General features: G+C 32.8%; 1 protein-coding gene across 18 annotated transcripts in view; it reads left to right on the top strand.

Moving 5' to 3' along the window:
- LOC124362985 (MAP kinase-activating death domain protein) overlaps positions 1 to 14,405 on the top strand; it is a 191,780-nt gene that overhangs the window by 50,535 nt on the left and 126,840 nt on the right. The window contains exon 1 of one of the 18 annotated variants that reach the window (XM_046817915.1): positions 6,360 to 6,436. The exons of the other annotated variants lie outside the window; for them this stretch is intronic. The gene's annotated coding sequence lies outside the window, so the exon portion shown is untranslated. Of the gene's footprint in view, positions 1 to 6,359; positions 6,437 to 14,405 lie in introns of those variants that run through there. 18 annotated transcript variants of the gene reach the window in all.

The raw sequence follows: 14,405 nt of genomic DNA, 5'->3' as shown, positions 1-14,405 counted from the left end.
AGTATGACATAACCTATAAACTCAGTTTCTCAACTTTTGTGCCAATCTAACAATTAATCAATCAATCATAGTTTACGATAATGAAATATCAGTGTACAATTATTTACCTTTATTGTTGTAGTTGTTGTAAATGACGAATCTAAGCACTCCACATTTTCACGAATAAACATAGTTATCTGCTTTATCCCGTGCGGCGGACCCACAGTTATCTGCTTTATCCCGTGCGGATCCCGTGCGGCGGACCCACTGGACGGGCATCGTAACGTTACCGGGCGTTACACTCTTTCATGAGTGACTCCGAGCCGCAACCTAATTTAAGACGTTGTCACGTCAAAAAGAATATTTTCTGCTGTAACTAGCGATCGTATGCAAAATATTGTGGTTAAGTTTGTTATTTAGTAAACTTTGCAGAACAAATAGTGAATTAGGCAATGAACTTTGTGCAAGTAAATAGTGTAAATTAAACTATTTTGCGAACTTGACAGAGTTCTTTTCCATTTAATTGGCCGGTATAGTTATTGTTTATTTCACGATACACTTTATTTGTGCGAAAGTACCAAAAACCTTAAAGACATTAAATAATCTTCATTGCATTCCACTTCAATTTATTGCCGACATTGAATGTTATTTTAGCTAACAAGATTTAGCCACTTTTACTTTTTTTCTAGAATGTAACTATAAAAAGGTATGATTTTATGCCTTGAATCGGTACTGTTTGATTGTTATCGTAATATAAACATGAAATATAGTGTAGGTATGACCTAAACCGTTTTGCTAGATCGATTTTACACATAACATGGGTAGAGTAAGAGCTAGAATATTGAGGTAAATACAGTTGCTCGGTGAAATCGGTTTTCAAAGCGTAGCCTTTGTATTCCGCCAGTCTATTGACTTAAGTAAGTAAGTAACAATAACCCTTTCTGTGAAATAGGGCCGTCAAACAAAGCGCCCCGATGATTGTTTTGCTACTTTAACGACAACACTGCTGTAAATGTTCACAACTCGGAGGCGGTTCTTGTGTGGGACAGCTGTAAAAGTGCATAGAAATAGAAGAGTCGGAATATTTAATTTGATTTTTTTCGAAAAATCTCGAAATAAGAATAGCTGTCTTATTTTAAAATCAAACCTTAAAACCCATTTTAAATAGTACGTCTCAGTTGCACTCTTTTAAAATGGGACAATAGCCACTTTCCTCATTCTAGAAAACTAGCTCCCTGGAATGATTTTAAGTAAAAGGAAAGCCGCTTGTTATTTTTTATTTATTTATTTATTTACGAACAACCCATTTTGACAAAATATAGTAAAAAGTTACAAAGGCTAATATAGATAAGCTGCAACATAATACAGTAATATTAACAGAGTAGTATGATAATATATACAAAACAACCTGACTAAGATGAATTAATACATGTAAAATGCAAAAGACCAAATGAATTAGCAAACAATAAGAGGTAACAATAATAAACTATGAAAAATAACATGATGACTAACAGAGAGCTAACAATGATAAACTATGAAGAAAAAACAAAACCTAGAATATCAACAAACGAAAGAGAAAAAAAAACTTTAACCATTATAATAGATAACAATGATAAATAATTTATGAACAATGAAACATAAAATGAACAATTTGGTACTAATGAACAGTGCAAGCAAGTAGAAATAGAAATGAATCAATAAATATAAACAGCGATTAAGGACAAAATAATTAATATATTGAAAAAGATAGAAATAAAAATAAGTATTAACAGTAAGAAGCATTAAATAAAGTGATTACAAGAATTAAAGAGATCTAAAAATAATAATAATAATATTAATAGTTTAATAGTTCTCATACAACTTGCGGCCGAAAGAGGAAAGACCTTTTTTCTTCAACATATAGATATGTTAAGCTATTTTTAAGTTAATTTTCCTGTCGGATGTACAAAAACCACGGCTTCTGGTGGAGGATAAGGACACGCATGACATTATGACGACTTCCATTTCCTTGTATTCTATACCACTGCCGCAGGTTTAATTGTGGTCGTGCATACAGAAACAGTACTTGAAAAAACGCACTGCTATTCTCTATATATTTTTATTCAGTTATTATTTTCCATCGAAACGTAGATCAAACCAAAATTTGTGTCGGTGGTATCTTTGAATTTTCCAGTATAATTAAGACTTGTAGAATGCGATGAGGCATAGCTGTTATAGTGAGAATAAGAGAGTTCACTGTCATTAAGGAATACCGATGGCCAAGCGGGTTACCACGTAGGACTTTGGATTTAAGTTAGAGGTAGCGCAGGGTCAAATACTGTATGTGACCGTAACACCGTAACCCTTTTTATCAGTACCATCGACCTTTACTGTATCGACTCTCTCTCTCTCTTATTCTGTTTGATAAGGTCCTCGCAGTGGACCATGAGGACGGGTAGAATAAGGGTTAAGGGGATAGGCCTCTCCTTAAAGAAATATGAGGAAAGGTCCGTTTTTAACTAAACACCAATAGGTGTGAGTCATTATCTTTCAATTTCCCGTGTAATGAATGATAAATTATTGTTTTTTTCTGTATTCAGAAAGTACCTTAAAATATCGTTACTAAAAGCTTTTTTATTATCTTAAATCGAACTCCAAATACACCACAACCTTAACAGCAAGGTCCCTCTCAGACAGCATATACAAATGCGTGCGGTAACATAGATCTGCTTAATCTCCAACCGTATTACCTTTTGACAGATGAACCGTATTAACTTTTGAATAAAACAACTGGAGTACTTAGCTTTTTTTAGCAAAAGTATAAAACTCAGTATCCATCAGTATTGTAATTTTAAATAGTATCCGCTGTAATGTAGTTTATATTTTATTTTTATGGGAATAAATGGCAAAGAAAAGTAGGTCGCTTGGTTCGTTTAGAATTGATACATTTCAGAAATTACTTCCTGATAACTCAGAATATCATTGATTTAATTTAATTCAAACATATATCACTGTTTTAATGTTGGTCAGAGTTTGAATTGTATGAAGTTTATTCAAATACTATGTCTGAGCAATTTGTGAACACTTTTTCCCAAATTTTAAAAATTGACAATATAAAGGTAATTATCAAAAAATTTCGTATAATTTCACTGTAAATAAAAGAAATAAATACACGTGGGACGTATCACTGTACAGATTACATTTTAATAATTTGTAATACATTTGTATAAAATTGTAAAAAATCGAAAATAAATAATTTTGAAGATCCAAATTGATAATCTGGTAGACTGTAGGGAACTACTACTCATATAACTTATACAGAGTATAGAATTGTGGGTAAATCTGGTCCAGCTGCGGCGTAGGCCTACACTGGAAATCGATGCCTCTGTTGCCTGGTGACCCACTTTCCATTTTCCCGGGATTTCGGTGAACACGTGGTCGGCCATGAACTATCCCAGTACCGTAGTACTTCGCGTTACTGCCACGCGCCATATATTCGGCGATGTCCTGTTGGTAACAATATTAATAATTTCCCATTGTAATAATTAACCTGTTACCCAAAACCCAGTATTATTCAGCTGAGTAATAAAGGGGTCAACCGAAGCAACATCAACATTTATGTTGTTAATATTATTATTATTTAAGTTTTTCTCTAATATTTTTCACCTTTTGATATCTATTTTATCTACTTGCTATCTGTTGATGCCTCGTTATCTGATAAGTTATTATTGCTCGTTACTTTACTGTTGCTGTTATTTTTGTACTATTTCATTTCAGCCATCTATTTTGATTGCGTATTTCTTTTTGGGTTTTTACTCCGCTTTTGAGATGTATACCCGTTAAAATAAACAGATAAACGCTGTTGCTAGTTCTAATCATGCATCTAATATTTAGTAATGCAAAATATAAAGTAATTTTGTCTTGTACTTGTGAATAGATCTTTCAAAAAATAGATTCGTTATCGCTATGGCATATGCAATGTGCAAGAAAAAATTTAAAGTTGTATTTAATTACAATAAACCGTATTGTTTTTTATAACTGATATCCAAGAATGAGATAATTAAGATCCTTTAGATTATTTTCCAGTATCAGTTTTTGGAACTCTTCTCCTGCAGAAGCACTTAAAAATCAGTGTTTTCTCTAAGAACAATAACATAATATGCAAACTTAAATTGTGTACAAAACCCCTTTACATAAATATAGTTTACGGTGAAACATCTTATAATGTTGCTTATTTGTAGTAAGATTATTTTATAACATTCATAATCCATCTTTATGCGTATAATATGTACATATACCGTACCCCAATCTTGGTTTAGTTTTAAAACTCTGTAATCAGAATGTTATAACTTATAGATTTATATTTTGTTTCGCTTCAGTATTAAAGTGTTTAATTAAAACGCATGGGAATACTTTTTAAATTTATACCCATTTCTTGGAATGCAAAAAGTTAGATTCTAAAAAATTGCTAATAAATATTACCGCGTTTACAAATTATGCTTAGTGAATATTTCCTGTGACCGTTATTTTTCTGTCCGTTTCTTCCGTTATGGTTATTTTGATGTTTGATAATATATCGAGGACTATATACTCCTCATATGACTTTCTAAAAATATCATATTCTTTTAGAAGAACTACATATTGAAGAAGTTGTATAAATTTTAAACTTTTTTAGACGTTCGTCTTGTTGATTAAGATTTTAGTTGAATGAAGAATTCTTTACTCTTACTTTTGAATTTAGAATTGCTAATTTTAATGTTCATGCATTATGTCGTTTCTATATGTATTGTATTACGAAATGTACTCGACAATAAAATAATATTAAGGTTCAAAACAATGTTGTCACTTGATGTTGATTATCAGAATAAGTTTTTAATTTTATTTATTGAGGTATGTATTGTATTTTTTTTCTTTTGAACTTGATAGTATTCTCAACAATTATTGCAGTGTTACTTGGCAATCTTACTTCCATTACATTACAGATAGATGAAAATCGCGTTTGAATAATTACACCATCATTTGTTTACGTACTACCAAATTTTTGTTTACCAGAACGTTGACCGAGGGCTGACGTTGAATGACTGTCGACAATACGGTTTCTCTAGGGTTACCAATGGCAACCTGAACTGGAGCGGATCAAAATCTTTAAATTTAAATGCCATTTTGTACTGGGTTTAGATAGAAAGCTCTAATTTCCACTGTTCTTCTTATCAAGATCTTTCAAATGACGTCACTTAGTGGGTCTTTATATTTAAACATTTTGAGTCGTCCCCCCAAAATACCATTTGGGAAAATGGGCAAAACTGTAACAGTGGCTAAAAAGTTCACTTCTATTTCCTAGAAAGTTGTCCCGAGTTTCATCCCTCCAGCTTTATCCATCAAAAACTAATCTGAGTGTATCCATACTTTTAATTCACACTGTTCATATTTATAAGCAGTTCTACAGTGGAGCAGATAATTTTCTTATGTCTTAATTTGTTATTATGTCTTTTTATTATTGAACTGATAACTTATTGTGAACAACCTTGTGATGAATTCGTGTATGATCGGACTAAAAGTGCAATAAGTTAGTTTTTTTATCTGATTCAAAAATTGAAAGTGTCATTGGATTGGTGGTATATTTCTATAAAACCCTATTTTTCTAACTTTTATGTCAAATTAGTACTTTTTAAAATATTTTGGTTGCATGATTTGCAAATATGATCAAACATATTTAATACGTAGTTTTTTATAACATAAAGAGTTCACTAAAGTTTGGTTAAAGTTGGTTAGATAGTGTTTAAAATATAATTTCATAAGTAAAAAACAAAACAAAAACAATGACTTACAAACAGACCGTAATCGGAAATAGATAGACAATTGGTTGCATTTTATTTGGCTTCTTCATTTCACCAAAGGAACAATATCCTGTAGTTTGTGTAGAGAATTTGGTTACTCTGTATATCTCTGTACTCTGGTCTTATCTCAATGATTTTAACCAGTGAAAGTAATCAATGTAAAGAAGACTCAGTTGCGACGATTCAATCCGTTACGCTTTACATTTTTATATCTTACTACGTGTGTATAGCGTAATGAAATCGAGTACACAGCTTCCCCCACCAGTACAGGTGTAGCTGGCGCTGTCACCCCGGTCGGGGGGCACGGGGCGGAAGGGGGCAGAGCAGATCTCTTGTTCGACCTCACCCCTGACACCAAAAACCGCGGGGCATCGATTTGCCCACTAATTTGCCAACAAGGTAGTGACAAAAATCCACCAAAGTCCAACGCGGAGAGGTCAGGCCACAAGTCTCCCGTCGGGGGGAAGGGGGTGGGTAGGGGATGATGGGGTGTGACCTCCATTCGCCCGCGGGTATTGATTGTTGGGGGGACGCGGGCGCAAGCGTGGAGCTCCCTCTGTCCCTGCTGCTCCACGGGAGATGCGGCCACGGAGTCAGCAAGAGCAGGAGGCTCGGTACTCAGCAAGGGTTCAGCACCAGAGGTAGGTCAAGGGTTAGACTGTTAGCTGGACAACTTGTCTCGGATATTTCTTTTGTATTTAATTCAATTCTTGAGTAAAAGTAGTACTATGTGTTTGTATAACTTAAATAAACTTTATAAATTTGTGGTATGAACACGCATTGCTGTAGTATATATCATTTTTATTTAGGGAATTCATTACATTGTTCAATGCTAGGGAACCATTCACTAGAAAACCTTATTAGTCTACTTATTATATTATTGCAGTTTATGCTTCATGACAATGGCGTTTAATTACCACAATTTAATTTAATTTAATTTCGGACAGTAAAGTACAGTTTAATTTCTGTATTGCTTAAATTTATTTTTAAAGATAATCATTATTAAACTAATCTAACCATTCTACAATCTGTGATAAATTTTGATATGTATAGCAAGGAAAATAAATATATACAAAAATTAAGATGCATGTAACAAATAATAAGAGAGTAATATTGTTTTATTCCCATAACATTACCAAACGATTTACTCTTAATATTATAAGTACTTCTATTTATGATTTTATTTATTAAATATCATCAGATATTATTATTTATTTGAACCATAACAATAATTTTTGATTTTCATTTAGTTAGCAAATACTAAAATTCAACTTCTGAGCCTTTAATTTATTCTATTACAAAATATATATTCCCTTAATAAGTAATCGTACCGTAATAAGAAATAAGTATCGTACACTATGAATTATCACATAGAAAATAGTTTAGTGATTATATATTTTTATAATTCAGTAATTTTATGCATTCTCATTTTAATGCCTATATTCGTAAAGTATTTGTTGTAAATTTACAGAAAGTACTATAAATGTTGTTTCAGTAATTTAAAACATATAAGCTCTATATACATAAAATGAGAAAGTATATTATGTAAAGTGACATTGTCATCATTGCATACTCAAAGCAGAGGTTTGTATTTGGCTCGTGTAAAATGTTAAATATTTTATTTTCAGCACAATTAAGAAATAAATTGACGTTTTCACTAGTTGTTGAGGTTCTACGCCTCCTTCACACGTATACTATTGCGCATCTCTGAGAGTTTCATATTCTCTGCTGCAGCAATGACGGTGTTTACATCTTGTTTAAAGCTTAGTGTACTTAATTTTTGAAGGGTTGTAAGTAATGTTAGATAAGGCAATCAAATATAGAACACCAAAACCACCTAGGTGTAAACTAGAAATAAATGTTTTCATATTAAACCTTGGGACCGTTCGATCCGTTACTTGTGTTTTATATACGCCCAAGTGTTCTAACGCTTATTTAACGTATTTTATCATTTTGTCTTATAAAATAAATGCCACATGTAATGATGTATATTTTTATTATTTCCTTTTATAATGTGTCATTAGTGTATATTTTAATATATTTTCTGTATAACTTCCCGATTAGACCAATTTGTTAAACTCTTAAATAAATATTGTAAATGAAAATTCACTGAAATTTTTAAATAATTTAAATTTTATTTCACGTTTCATCAAATCTAACGTAAGATGTTACCTTGTATTGCGTCTTAGTCGTTGATATGGTAATTTTTAAATCATTTCAATTTTATTTCACGTTTATTATCAAATCTAATAAGATGTTACCTTGTATTGCGTCTTAGTCGTTGATATGCTGTCAATAAAACAACATTTTTAACACAGAACCCACTGGGACTGGCAAAATTAAATCTCCGGTGGTGTTAAACTCAAGAGAAATAAAGTTTTCAATCCTTGATTAGCCACATCAGACAATAAATACTAAATAGGCAAAGTTTAAAATAATATTCATGTCCTCAACGATATTATAAAAAAGGACTTAGATGATGTATGTGATACAGTTCAATTACTAAGAGTATTAGATTACATTACTTGATAGTAATGCCAAAAGGTAATAGTTTCAAAGAAAATTATTGGACGACTGTTCTGATTTCTATTTTTAAGTAGCTAATTTATTTGCTTATGAATTTATTTTTATTTTTAAGTGTCTTCGCAAACTTTAAGCAGATGTTAAAGTCTTGAACGTATAGTTATTAGGTGACCTCAACGAAGTAAAAGTCTTCCCACCATGCTGTTATGAGTACGTCTGTACGCTACGTCCATACGAGTCCAACGGAATGGGACTAGATACATAAATAGGGATCTCCCAATGGTCATTGCTCATCTAAGGTATGATAGGGGGAAATTCGCCATTCAAGTAAGGATTCCTATTGTTTTGCGTTGTAGAGACCACGTGGTGGGGACCTTTCGGTTAAACAGGACAGGCATAGGGATGGGATCGTTCAGCGGCCACAGCATACTGTTTTACGATTCCAAACCTTTAATAGGAGAGTAAGATATCATTCTTTGCCTCTGAATTGTATGAATAGTTCCTCCAGGACTATCAAGTCTGCCTATCGTGGTAGTGGCTGTCACATATATTTTTTTTTAGAAAACTACGTACATAAAACATTGAGGCGTATACAGTACTATTGTTTCAACATGTTTCTTTTTTTTTAATTTCATTGTTTCAAACTTGTTTCAAGAAACTTAATCGGCTAACGAACGTCAGAATAGAACGCAAAGGGTTTGCACTACATCTTTTACTGTTCAATTCGCTGTCACTAAAGCTACTCTTATAATTTTTTCAGCTCCTGTATCTCAAGAAGTGCCTAAGAGTAAAGAATTTTTAGAGAGTCTAAAGGGCCATGTTTTGTCATAGTCAATTCGCTGTCACTAAAGCTACTCCTTTTATGTATTCAACTACTGTATCTCAAAAAGTTTTTAAGGTAAAGAATTTTAAGAAAGAATGCACCACGTATTGTCATGGTCAATTAGCTGCCACTAGAGCTACTCTTTTTATATTTTCAGCTTCATTCTCCTCTCATGTATGACAGAACCTTTATAAACTACAGGATTTTAGTAGAGAATTTAAAGGGTGACCACCATGTTACTCCATTGTCGGCTACATGCAGTCACTATAGCTGTTGCTTTTATATGCAGTGGTTCTGTAACTTAGACACTATACAAATTTAATGAATATAACATCGTAAAAAAGGTGTACCTTAGATGACATGCTATAGATGGAGCTTATATTGGTCACTGTTAAATTACATTAAAATACAAAACCAATATTTAATACATATTATTGTGAGGCCTTTAAATTTTGTGATGTGTCTGATGAAGGTATCTTGGATATCGAAAGGCCTCACAATAATATGTATTAAATATTGGTTTTGTATTTTAATGTAATTTAAAATTTAGATGACATGTTATTTTTGATCATTTAAACACGTGTGGTATGAACGGGAAAATTAAAGAACCGCAAATAAAGGGTTTCTGAAGTGTAGAAATTTCATGCTTGCCTGCTAACTGAGAGATCCGGGTTCGTGTTATTTTACTGAATCAATCTTTATTGAAGATGCATATGCACAAATACAATGCAGAATGAGTATGAAAGCCCTGTATAGTTATGTCATATTTAAAATTAATTAACAATGTGTAACAAAAGAAGCGTAATGAAAATCAAGGACTCTCATTCATAAAGCTATTGATTTACCTTATTGTATTTGACTTTGAGTTCTTTGTTTCTCGATTTATATTATGTAGCAACTATATGCCACCTACGAACGGCACAGAATAGTCTAAACAATTAAAACTGTCCAAAATATTCAAGGGTAGTGCCGATTCCAAAATTTCTTAGAACGTATAATGATTTTTATTTTGTAATTCATAACATTTTAATATTAGGAAAATTGTTGATGCAAAAATAACCAATTATGTTATGAACCCAAAATGTTGTGGCAACACTCCATTTCGTTTACGTTAAAAATTTATGATATCATGAAAAGACTAATGGGGAAGTATACTGTTTAATCCAGAAGTAAAATTATGAATGGATTAAGGTATTTACGGCTAGCATAGCGAGCTGGCTTATGCAGGGATTGTCATACAAACCCATACTGTAGTTCATAAACTGAAAAGTTTGCTAAGGCTTATTTTAAATTAAAACTAGTTTTTAACCTCTTTTTGTAGTAAATTATAAAAAAACTACTTATATTACTGCTATTTTAATTTTATATCTTTACAGTTCTGAGTAAAAATAAATTAATATATGGATTAGTAATTCTTTTTTATCGTGTTTAAAAAATAAAAAGTTTGTTTTATGTTGAAATATATTAATAGAAGTTCTGGTTAAAGTGCAAAAATACGGAATTGTGATTTTTTTTCAAATTACTATAGATTTATTTGAAGAGAGCAACCTAAAAAGGCCAATAAGATTTCCACTCATTTTTAAATTATCCATATTATATCTGTCAGACACTCATAATGGCAGTGCAAACAGCAGTGTTGCTCGGCACAGTCCTCAAAGTTACAGTAGCGTATCTCTGAACGATTATTTTAACTATCAGAAAACAGACAAGTACATAGTTATCTTAGCTCTAAATTGAGGTATTCACGAGTGCCGTAAAAACAAAATAATGGCAATAAAGGCACGTATCTCCACAGTAACTCTATTTCTGAACGACTATGTTGAGTATTGCAAAATGTACTGGTGACTAGGTATCTGAGTAAGTGGGAAGACATTCAATACAGCTCGGTGCCGTAAAAATTATAGTCTAAGAAAAGAAAGCTAATTTGCACTTTTTATACAATCTTCTTTTTGTAAAAGTCTATTGAGGAATTCTTCCTTAAAAAAGGAATCGAAGGTCAGGCACGCTAGTTTTGATGGAGGGTATGGAAGGGTTAAAATATGAAGTGATAGTTGTTCACCACAAATATTTTTTTAGCTTGATCACCGTCAGACATCAATCACCAAGAGACTGAAAATCACCACCCTTAAGAATCTACATATGTTCAACACGCTGACGGTCGGTTTTCAATTTGTCAAACTAAGAAAAGTATTTTCAGCGAGAAAGATTAATTTGATACTTTTAACCCTTTTTTGTACTCCAATTTTGATCTCCGCCAAAAGGACCACAGACCGATATGTTTCTAAAGGGAAATTTCTCTATTCATTTCAAAAATCTAGGTTTTATGCTTATACAATGAAAATTAACTCTGTGCTTTAGGACTATTTGATCTGTTGTCACTTATAATCTCCCATCCAGTTTTGTTCGTGTATTGTTTAGCTGTACTATGAAAGTACGTGTTACGGTTTAATTACTCCGCAATGAAACTTCATGTAGCTGGTATTACGAGCTGCCTATTCACCACTGGTGAGCGTGTCATTCATCATGCATTCGTAATCATAAAATATAATTTGTCTCCGCTGGTAAAACATAGAATGATTAAAATTTTTACATTTGTACAGTTAAAGAATCCAGTCCCTGGTTGTATCTTTGACGCTATCCTTTTTGTAGGCGAGGAAAGCATATTAGAGAAAAAGATAGTAAGAATGGAAAAGATCATCTGAGGAATTTGGAAATTCCAAAAATTTACATAATGGCAGTTTAAATTGAAATGTAAGGTTTCAATCCTTCATGTAAATTACTTATTATGTAATTAGCAATGAGCAAATGATTGACCGAATGAAACAGAAAGTTTACAATTGAATGTGCTTAAATGTTCTAATATTAATCTTCATACATTTTTGGCTTAGAATATTTGTTTTACGGACTTACAAGGCAAAATAGTAGTAGTTTACAGGTTCGCGATCAGTTTTACAGCAGGAGTAGAGACCTGGTAGAATATTAAACTCTAATTAATTATGAGTCTAGTGATCATGATACAGTCGCATGTCTCATAAACTTTAAACAACTACTGCAACAATAAATCAAGTAATCGTTTTACAGTAAAATCATTATTTTTAACAATTGTCGGCTTATATTGGAGTGTGGTTTAAGTCTAGAAAAGTACATGAGGTATTGGAATACTACGAGTATTTTACATACAGTAAAGCAATGGCTTTTTAATTAAAACTGAGATTTTCTTATTGTAAAAGTAGTTTTAAGATTTGTTTACAAAACCAAATCTGAATAAAGAGACGTGATATATTCTTTGTTTGTTCCTGTAAAGTAAATATTCATATTCTTTTAGTTAAGTTTAGGCAATCGTCTTACGTCTGAATTTGTTACTTTGTATTCTGTAATGCTCTCAACATAACGTTTAGTTCAGACGCACCTCCTGTAATTTTTAAGCTCCTGTATTTCACTTTTTACATAATTGATTAGATTTGTGGTACATTTTTGCTTTAAGTGTGTTGCGGCTCTTTAATATTCAAAGTATTTATAGCTATTATAATGTTTGTCTGTGTATCAAATATTGAATAAGATCTACATATTCATTTACCTAACAATGATATGTTCAATACAATATCTATGTTACGTATTTTCATAAACTAAATTAGCTGTTACCCACGGCTTCACACGCAATTTTCAAAATCGTTGTCCTATTTAAAATTTTGGAAAAAGGACTTATGATGTAATACGATGGAATCCTATAAAAGCTTTAATATAAGTACGTATACATTAGGTACATATTATTTAAGTGATCCTGCTTTAGAGCATCGGAGTTTAACCTGACTCTGATATCATGTTTTTAAGGTGTAGGCGCATTTCTTGTTCGAATGTGCAACAGCTAAGTCTGCCTTGGGACCACGATCAAAAATATACATATAGGTTTCGGAAATCTAATTCGGTCAAAAAGCACAAGATACAACTTAACTACTCTACTCTTACTTTAATCTTTGTAAGGTACTTCCGGTCTAGAATATTCCCAGTGCTGCATTGGAGTATCATTTTTCTATTAGTATAAACCTTCCTCGGACTTCAACGAATAATACTAAAGGAATTAGTCGAATTAGTTCAGCCGTTCTCGAGATAGCGCTTAGCAGCACATTTTACAATTCATTTTTATTTATAAGACTAGCGCCAACAACTAAGTAATGAGAACTATGTAGAGAGCATTAATAAATAGCCGTTCAAATAGATGACTGGCAGGCGGTCATGGCCATTACTCGCTGTCTCTTTCGCCCGAAGCGAGGGAGGCGACAGTGACGATATTTTATTTTTCAACCCCTAGGGTCGCAGACGGACTCATCATTGTGAAAAATTACCAAGCACGAGACTTTTGTTTCATTATATGTCAGCTGTTATAGTTGAACTATCAAAACACATTAACACAATTTACCATTCATATTTATTTCTAAGATATATTATTACAATTTATTCTCTCGAAACAAGAGTACTTCGACCTTGCATTACGTAGTTTTTGCAAAACTAAAAAAAGTAAAAATATTTTATAGCTTTATGGAATTGCTGCGCGGTTTTTCGACCAAGACTTTCCCGATCTACCTACCACAAACCTCGGTTTACCAACACAAGATTGGGTTTTCTTCGTTAGTATTGCCGGAATTCGTATGCAGTTTCCTGAAAGTTCCGCGAAGTTTCTTCTTCATAATGAATCTGTGTCTGTTTATGGCATAGGCTGTTCCACGCGTTAGTATTGCCGGAATTCGTATGCAGTTTCCTGAAAGATCCGTGAAGTTGCTTCTTCATAATGAATCTGTGTCAGTTTATGGCATAGGCTGTTCCACGCGTTAGTATTGCAGGAATTCGTATGCAGTTTCCTGAAAGTTCCGCGAAGTTTCTTCTTCATAATGAATCTGTGTCAGTTTATGGCATAGGCTGTTCCACGCGTTAGTATTGCCGGAATTCGTATGCAGTTTCCTGAAAGTTCCGTGAAGTTTCTTCTCCATAATGAATCTGTGTCAGTTTATGGCATAGGCTGTCCCACGCGTTAGTATTGCCGGAATTCGTATGCAGTTTCCTGAAATTTCCGTGAAGTTTCTTCTTCATAATGAATCTGTGTCAGTTTATGGCATAGGCTGTTCCACGCGTTAGTATTGCCGGAATTCGTATGCAGTTTCCTAAAAGTTCCGCGAAGTTTCTTCTTCATAATGGATCTGTGTCAGTTTATGGCATAGGCTATTCCACGCGTTAGTATTGCCGGAATTCGTATGCAGTTTCCTGAAAGT

This window comes from Homalodisca vitripennis, chromosome 5 (assembly GCF_021130785.1).
Source record: "Homalodisca vitripennis isolate AUS2020 chromosome 5, UT_GWSS_2.1, whole genome shotgun sequence".
Classification (NCBI taxonomy): Eukaryota; Metazoa; Arthropoda; class Insecta; order Hemiptera; family Cicadellidae; genus Homalodisca; species Homalodisca vitripennis.
The sequence above is the reverse complement of the archived record's forward strand: the minus strand, read 5'-3'. Positions and strand labels throughout refer to the sequence as shown.